We start from the raw sequence: 7,950 nt of genomic DNA, 5'->3' as shown, positions 1-7,950 counted from the left end.
ACTGTGACGTAACCTTATGCCCCAATTTCACCAACGACTGTTAAAGTTAACGCTCGAATTAGTATCACGTTACCTCTTTCATTTTTCTTATGAATGAAAGAGAAGACATGACATTTTAACAAGCTGTTAACACTAACATACGTTGGTGAAATTGGGGCTAAACCTATCAATGATAAATAGTTTATGGGTAAAGTTGTGTAATTGGGGGGCTAAATAAGCTTTAAAATTTGGCATAATATATAAAGTTTAATTTAAAAAAATGAAATATTATGTGCACACTGCACAGCTGTTTTGATATAAGGGGTACCAGGGTTTTTTTTTTTATAAAAGCTTTTGACACCAATTTTGTTGACATCGCGCACATCTATAAACTGAAGTCCACGCGGACGAAGTCGCGGGCAACAGCTAGTCTTATATATAAAACTCTCGTGTCACATATGGCGGGATTATAGGCCACTGACGTTTTAGAATTTGAGGCAAACTAGCTCAATAGATGGCGCTCGAAAGGTACATATTTACATAGCAAGCCATCGTCGATTTTAATATTTTCAGAAATAATGTGATCACGTGGTAAACTCGACATACAGAGTAAGATTAGCAGAGAGGCCATGTTCACCACTTGATAAACGAAATCCTTAATGAATTTTGTATTATAATAAAATGATGTACTAGGTATTTAAATATGATGTTTGTTCTGTACTGTACACGAACATAAAAAATGTATTTCCTCTAAATAATACATAGACATTAGACAATGTATAACAAAACAAAATATTACCCATACCTGTACAAAGTGTAACAAAACTAAGTAATAATACTTTAGGGTGTGTATGTGTTCCTTGTAGAGAGTTCACTGTGAAAGTAGCAGCGCTGAAAGACCATTTTTTTTTCACTTTTGTATGGAGAAACTCGTGACGCTGGGGCGCTCGCCCATACAAAAGTGAAAAAAAATTTTGGTACCTCAAAGTATTAATACCGAAGTCGTAATATTATTAATACCGAATTTCATTATCGTCAGCTCCCTCTCTGCTGGAAAATATGGAGCTTATTTTATGACCTCAATGAGAAGGGTTCAAATATTTTTTTGTGTTTGGGTTTATTGCAATAGCTTTAATAAATAGCCCTTAACTCTGGGTCTACCCCACGACAATCACTTGTATCTGTCGCTGCAGCATCACCTGGAATCTATATAATACCCTCCAGAAATTCAAAAACGAAAACTCTACTTGCAGCAAGGTAATTGACCCACTTGACAAGTTTTAATTAGATTATAATATTCATTATAGTTATGCAGATCATATCGTCATGATCGTAGAATAAATACTGATCTGATTTTTTTCAAATTTTGGTTTATTGCATAAATCGACTTGTATTTATGTGTTTTATCGACTGATTATAAATTTTTTTCAAAAATCCACTAAATGCCTGATTTATAGACTAGAAAAACGACGGATTTGATTGTGTTACCGTAGTACAACGACGGATTAAACAATGCGTCTAAGTTCGGTGGACGGCGTCAGTCCTCCACCCCCCGCTCACCGCGGCCGATGGTCAATACCGGCCCTGTTCTACGTTTTTGCGTACTTTTTACTCGTAGCCCACTTTTTAATATTTTTTAAAGAATATTAAAATAGTTTATAATACGTATTAGGCATATGTAACTCGAATAAGTTCAAAATATTATGCATTAAAGGTTAAAGCGGATGTTAGCGTTTGTGCAAACTGGTGATAATATTATGGGTAAGTGAATATCATAATATTTTGTTGTTTTGTAAAGACTTGAGATGCTGTTTACTTATAAATTAAACACTTTGCTACATTAAATAAAAGAACGGTAGAAAATTTATTGTAACTCGACCGAATTCGAACGAACAGAATACTTCATTTTCTTATCCACTGTACAACGACGGATTTAATAAATCCGTCATTGTTCTAAGGACTTTCTTTTTTTGGTATATGATTTTAGTATTTACACTGATTAAAGTAACTTTATTAGAGTCAAAACACTTCTTTATTAGTTCTGTAGGTAGTTTTTTATTGACGGAATTAACCAATCGTCATTATTCTATGGATCATTTAAGGGCGTACCGTATGAACCGTCATTTTTCTATGGATAGATGCTAGTTGGATTTGCATATCCGACGTTATTCGTGGCACACAATTTAACATAGGTCGTTTTTTGATAAAAAATAATAAAGATATTTTGACATTTTTAATTGTAATTTGACTTAACAGTTAGCATAACGCTTATTTGAAAGCCTTTTTTCATTGATGTTTAAAATTTCTTATATTTTGGCTTTTTTAAATTATTTTCAAAACGTACAACTTTGATAAGTTTCGTCTTAAGAACCGCACTGCTTTATATCACTCTGCAATCCCAATGCCACTTATGCTTGTTTTCTATAGCATGACATATTCTAAGAGATAAATATAACAAATTGGCTAAATAATTTTTGCTGCTTGAAGAAAAAAAGTAAGTTCTAGGTAGGCACCTAGCACTTACGTATATTTTTAGCGGAGCAGACACCTGTAACGCAATGGCTTTACAGGTGTCTGCTCCGCTAAAAAATACGTACAACGAACGTATTTATACATACATTTATACGACAATATTTTAGCTGCAAGCAGCTGAAATATTGTCAACTTAGCAAATGCAAGATGTATGGAATTATGTCTTTTCAGAAGATGTGTTCAAGAACCATCTCATAAAGGTACATATCACTAAGATAAATTAATTGCCTCCATTTCTATTCCTGAATAAAATTACGATCCTTTTATGCCTGCAGGTGAAATGACGTTTATTAGGGCAAACGAATTTTCTCAATCAGAAACCTCACCAAGTTCTCAGCAACGTTAGATTCTCAACAACGTTGACTCCCATTTTTAGTAGTTTATCATCTCTTATAACTGAAAATATTCAAGATTATTCTCAAGTGTTAGTACCTACCCAAAACTCCAACTGCATCACCAGTAAAACGACATGCAAAATATGGTAGTCGATTCTAAACAGCTAAAACTGAAACCTGGAGCCAGTGCAAATTTCAATGCACTACTAATGAGATTTTCACTAAGTTTTGGCAACTTCTTAGCAAAAACAGCAATGGTTGTATGTAGCAAACTATATGTAAATACTATTTAATATTATACTTTAACTGTCGTCTGAATGTTCGGTTTTTCGGTCTTCTATAGTTAGTTACATACAACCATTGCATTTCTTTGCTACCAAGTTCTCAAAACTTTGTGAAAATCTCAAAACGCTCTGCGTTTGACATTTTAGACGTGGAGGTTTCACGAACACGATAGAGATGGTTGGTTCGAGTATGTGCCAATAGTAGATACAGAAGGGCAGAAAAAAATCATCAGTTTCGTGTTGGCAACAAAACAGGTTTTCAATTTTGCAACTTTACTGGGGATGCAGTTGGAGTATTGGGTACTAACAGTTGGGAAGAATCTTGAATATTTTCAGTTATTGGAGATGATGAAGTATTAAAATAAAGTATTTTTTACTAAGACTGATTAGTTCATATTAGGTTTAAAAATCTTTATACGTGGGAGAGCCATGCTTCGGCACGAATGGGCCGGCTCGACCGGATAAATACCACGTTCTCACAGAAAACCGGCGTGAAACAGCGCTTGCGCTGTGTTTCGCCGAGTGAGTGAGTTTACCGGAGGCCCAATCCCCTAACCCCTACCCTATTCCCTTCCCTACCCTCAACTATTCCCTTCCCTTCCCTTCTCTACCCTCCCCTATTACCCTATTCCCTCTTAAAAGGCCGGCAACGCACTTGCAGTTGCACTCTTCTGATGCTGCGAGTGTCCATGGGCGACGGAAGTTGCTTTCTATCAGGTGACCCGTATGCTCGTTTGCCCCCTTATTTCATTAAAAAAAAAAAAAAAAACTTACCACGAAAGGGGTACTCTCTATTGTAATAAGTATTTTACTTGTTAAGACAAGTACTGTTGTTTTATTATAGACGTTATAGCATTTTTTTTCATAATAATATTCATTTAAAAATATATATTGTACCCTATAATGTACATTTATTTTTATATGCACGTGGGAGAGCCATGCTTTGGTACGAATGAGCCGGCTCGACCGGAGAAATACCACGGGCTCACAGAAAACTGGCGTGAAATAGCGCTTGTGCTGTGTTTCGCCGAGTGAGTGAGTTCACCGGAGGCCCTATTCCCTTCCCTACCCTCCCCTATTTTTTTCCCTACCCTTCCCTACCCACCCCTACTATATTGCCCTATTCCCTTTTAAAAGGCCGCCAACGCACCTGCAGCTCTTCTGATGTTGCGAGTGTCCATGGGCGACGGAAATTGCTTTCCGTAGCCCGTTTGCTCGTTTGTCCCCTTATTTTATAAAAAAATATGTGTTATTTTTATATTAAAATATTTTTTTGTAGAGGAATTAAGATCATAAAGTTCTTAAAATTTTCTAATACATCAAGATTTTGATTATATATTATTGTTATTTCTTACTAAGCTTACTAAAAAAACTGTTGTGAATGTAATTAATGTTTTTTATTCCATTTCCTAGACCTATACTTTTCAAAACCGACCATAAAAATTTGTACATATCCCTAGAATATTGACGGAAAGTTTCAACCGTCATGCATTTAAAAACAAAACTCCATACAATAACGTCGGTTCATTACATACGTCACATTATACTCCAGGAAATAACGACTGATGTGACTTTTTAAAAAAACCACACAAATTAGGTATTTGTACATTGTCATTCTTTATTGAGTAATAAAGAATGATACTTTCATAATTTTATGAAAGTATCATTCTTTTTTTTTTAGTAGTAAATGGATTTAAATCAAAATTCTAAGCTGTCAGAAACCTTGGTAAGGAACGTAACAAACCTACAAAAAAGTTTAAATGCTTATAATTACTTCTGGCCAAAGTTCTAGTGAAAATAAAAACATGAAATTTCACTAATCCTCGTTGTATACGGCCTTAACAAACTCCTCCTCCTCCTCCTCCTCCGGCTTTACAGATTTTAACCATTTTATATCTGTCACGAACTGTCGTCTGTCAAACCATTTTCGAAAAAACTTTTGAATAAATAGTGACGCCCATTTTAGGCGCTTGACAGACGAGCTAATATGCATAATATATCGGTTACTGGGTACTTTTTATATTGATAAGTGCATTTGTTGAACAAATAATAGTAAATTATTACAACTCGAGACTGACGGCGACCATTGTTTGTGCGACGGGATAGCGATGGACGTTGCCATGGTGACATAATTATTTAGTCACTTCAATAAACAATGGGCAGCGGATTCCCCAATCCGCCGCCCGAGCCCTGATTACGGCGGGAGCTGGCGCTCATGTAAGGCGCGTCTGCGCCTTCCGCGCCGTCTTCGAACGGGATCTGCGGCCACGTCCACTTCTCTCTCCCGTTCGGCAGCCTCTTTCTGCAAGATGACGGCCTCGCAGAAGTCGGCTATTGCGTCAAATCTATCGCTCGACCGAACCATAGCCGTCACTATAGCCGGGAGGTTTAGGTTAAATCCGATGGTAGCGCAGAGCACCGCTCGTTGTTCCACCCATGCTGGGCAGTCCTCAAGAGTGTGCTGCGCTGTGTCGTCTCAGTGATTGCAGTAGTGGCACTGCGTAAACGGTTCCCTCCTAGCCGTACGGTGCAGGTAATGGCCTAAGCACCCGTGCCCGGTCAACATCTGCACCATACGGAAGGTGAGGACGCCTTTGCAGTGGGTTACCCATGCCTGCAGGTGCGGCCGAAATACCGCCACCACTGCACGTCCAGCCGTTAGTGCTGCCAGCCGATCCCCCTAGGCGCGCATTATGATTATGCGCCCCTGACGGCTCCACCTAGCGGTCAGTTCAGGGGAACTCGGTCCCCTATCTCCTTGAACTCTTGACAATAGATTTCGTTTAGGACCCGCGCTTCCAGGTCCCAAGGCGGAGTACACCACTGCAACTCCTGTGTCGCCAGGATCAACAGTGGTAACCAATCAGCAACTTCCGTCGCCCATTCGTGCCGAAGCATGGCTCTCCCACGTATAAAGACTTAAACTGACAAACTTGTGTTGGATTGTTTCCAATAGTATTTATGAAAAAAACGTTTGAAAGAGATCATCGTAATATACGACTCCAGAAACACATTGGAGGCTGTTTAACATATCGGTTCCTTACTCATGCCAGAGAATCACATTCACAGTTTGTTCTTGCGGGCGACCTTCAGTCGAGCACTCGTTAAGAGGCGACGGACGCAAAGAGGAGACGGATAACGGACGCAATAAGATTGATATCCCCGATCTTTCAGCCACAGCCTATGGGCTCAGGGAGCCCGGGCTTTGCTACTTGGGCGTTCTACCAACATAACGTCTGACGGTCTGGTAGTTAGATCTTAACGCAAGCTGTTGTAGCGTAATTGTGTGTAGCGAAAGGCTTGTCGTGTCGGCGATACACTGACCTCCATTATACAAGTACGCGTTATGGAGGTCGGTGCGGCGGTAACTTATAAGGTCGTGTCAAGTTTTGAAGCTTGAAAAACAATTTCTTTTGATAGGAAATCGGAGAAACTTCCTTAAGGCCTGTTTCACCACTTTCTGATAAAGTGCCTAATAGGCTATTCACAACATTTTTGACAGATTCTCCATACTTGCTCTGTCAAGTTAATTCGTGGATAGCCTTATCAGGTGAAACAGGGCCTTAAAGTATTAGACGTAAAGGGTGTCTGGCAGTGAGAAGCACCTGTCAAAAATGTCCGGCACTGGAAGACGAGATCCCTCCTCTTACCGCGAAGAATATAAGCTAAAAATTGAGCTTTACTCCTTCTGGAAGGTCAGATAGACTTTCAGAACTGGAAACCTCCCTAAGTAACTGCGACCAAAACTCCATAGCTGCTGGTAGTTTTTACCTCTTTAAAGGTCACAAACAGATAATTTTTTAGCTTTTCTAAAAGCGAGAAAGTCTGGCCGCCGCAGGCTTTTTTTCCAAAAGTGTTTCATGTCATATTTTGTTAACAAAAGCAGTTACTATTTAAGCATCAAAACTTGACACAACACAGGAACTCTTATCTTCAGGTGGATATTCGGACGAGGAACATATTGATTCATAGGCAGATGACGGACCTACTTCAATTGGTCGGGTTATGACATAGACATAATATATAGGCTAAGATAATTTAGTACTGTTCGTGATCTGTCAACTGAGATTGATATAACACGACTAAATAACGTAGGCCTAGCCTTCTGTCTATAAGTCAATTTCTTGATAGTAGGTACAACATGGTACAATAAAATAAAACAAATTATTATTATTGATACCATTGACTTTATTCCATTTATCGACACATTAATTATTATTATTATACAAAATATAAAGCTTTGGCTGCAAAATTTGGCACAAAGTAACAAAATGCATGTTATAATAACTAGATATTTATTTAGAAATTAATATTTATTTACCTAAATAAAAAATTAGAAATAATACTGTCATGCTTATTGTAAAAATACAACCTTAATAAAAGTAAGTAATAAATAGTAGAAGAAAGAGATTAAAAATATTTTGGTAAGTACAAATATATAATTATTTAATCTAATCAATAGAAAAAATATTAGTAAACTTATCTAAAGAATTCGGAGCCTATTCATTTCAAACAAACAAACAAACAAAAAATCAAATCTTTCCTCTTTATAATATTAGTGTAGACTATATACTTACGTAGATTCTTCTTAAAAATTTTAATGTAAAATTAAATATATACGTAAATATAACATTTTAACAAAAACTTTACTTTTTAAATAATATAATAACAAGAATGAAACTTGAACAGAACAGAAATTAGGTATTATCAGAAAAAATGGTTCCTAAGCAGATGGCGGACCTAAGTAATTTGGTCGAGTTATGTGAAACTCAGACGACAGATCACAATTAACATTGAATTAACATGATCCGACCAAATGA

At 37.3% G+C, this 7,950-nt stretch overlaps 1 long non-coding RNA gene across 1 annotated transcript; it reads right to left on the bottom strand.

The window, feature by feature from the left end:
- Positions 1-617: 617 nt before the first annotated feature.
- Positions 618-7,428, bottom strand: LOC121739225. The gene is made up of 3 exons (XR_006037414.1): positions 7,419-7,428; positions 3,403-3,406; positions 618-668 (listed from the first exon to the last, which is right to left on the bottom strand). It is a non-coding gene; the product is annotated as an uncharacterized LOC121739225 (long non-coding RNA).
- Between the last annotated feature and the right edge of the window lie 522 nt (positions 7,429-7,950).

Source organism: Aricia agestis, chromosome Z, assembly GCF_905147365.1.
Source record: "Aricia agestis chromosome Z, ilAriAges1.1, whole genome shotgun sequence".
In the NCBI taxonomy this organism is placed as follows: Eukaryota; Metazoa; Arthropoda; class Insecta; order Lepidoptera; family Lycaenidae; genus Aricia; species Aricia agestis.
Note: the sequence above shows the minus strand (reverse complement) of the source record. Positions and strands in the feature narration are given on the sequence as shown.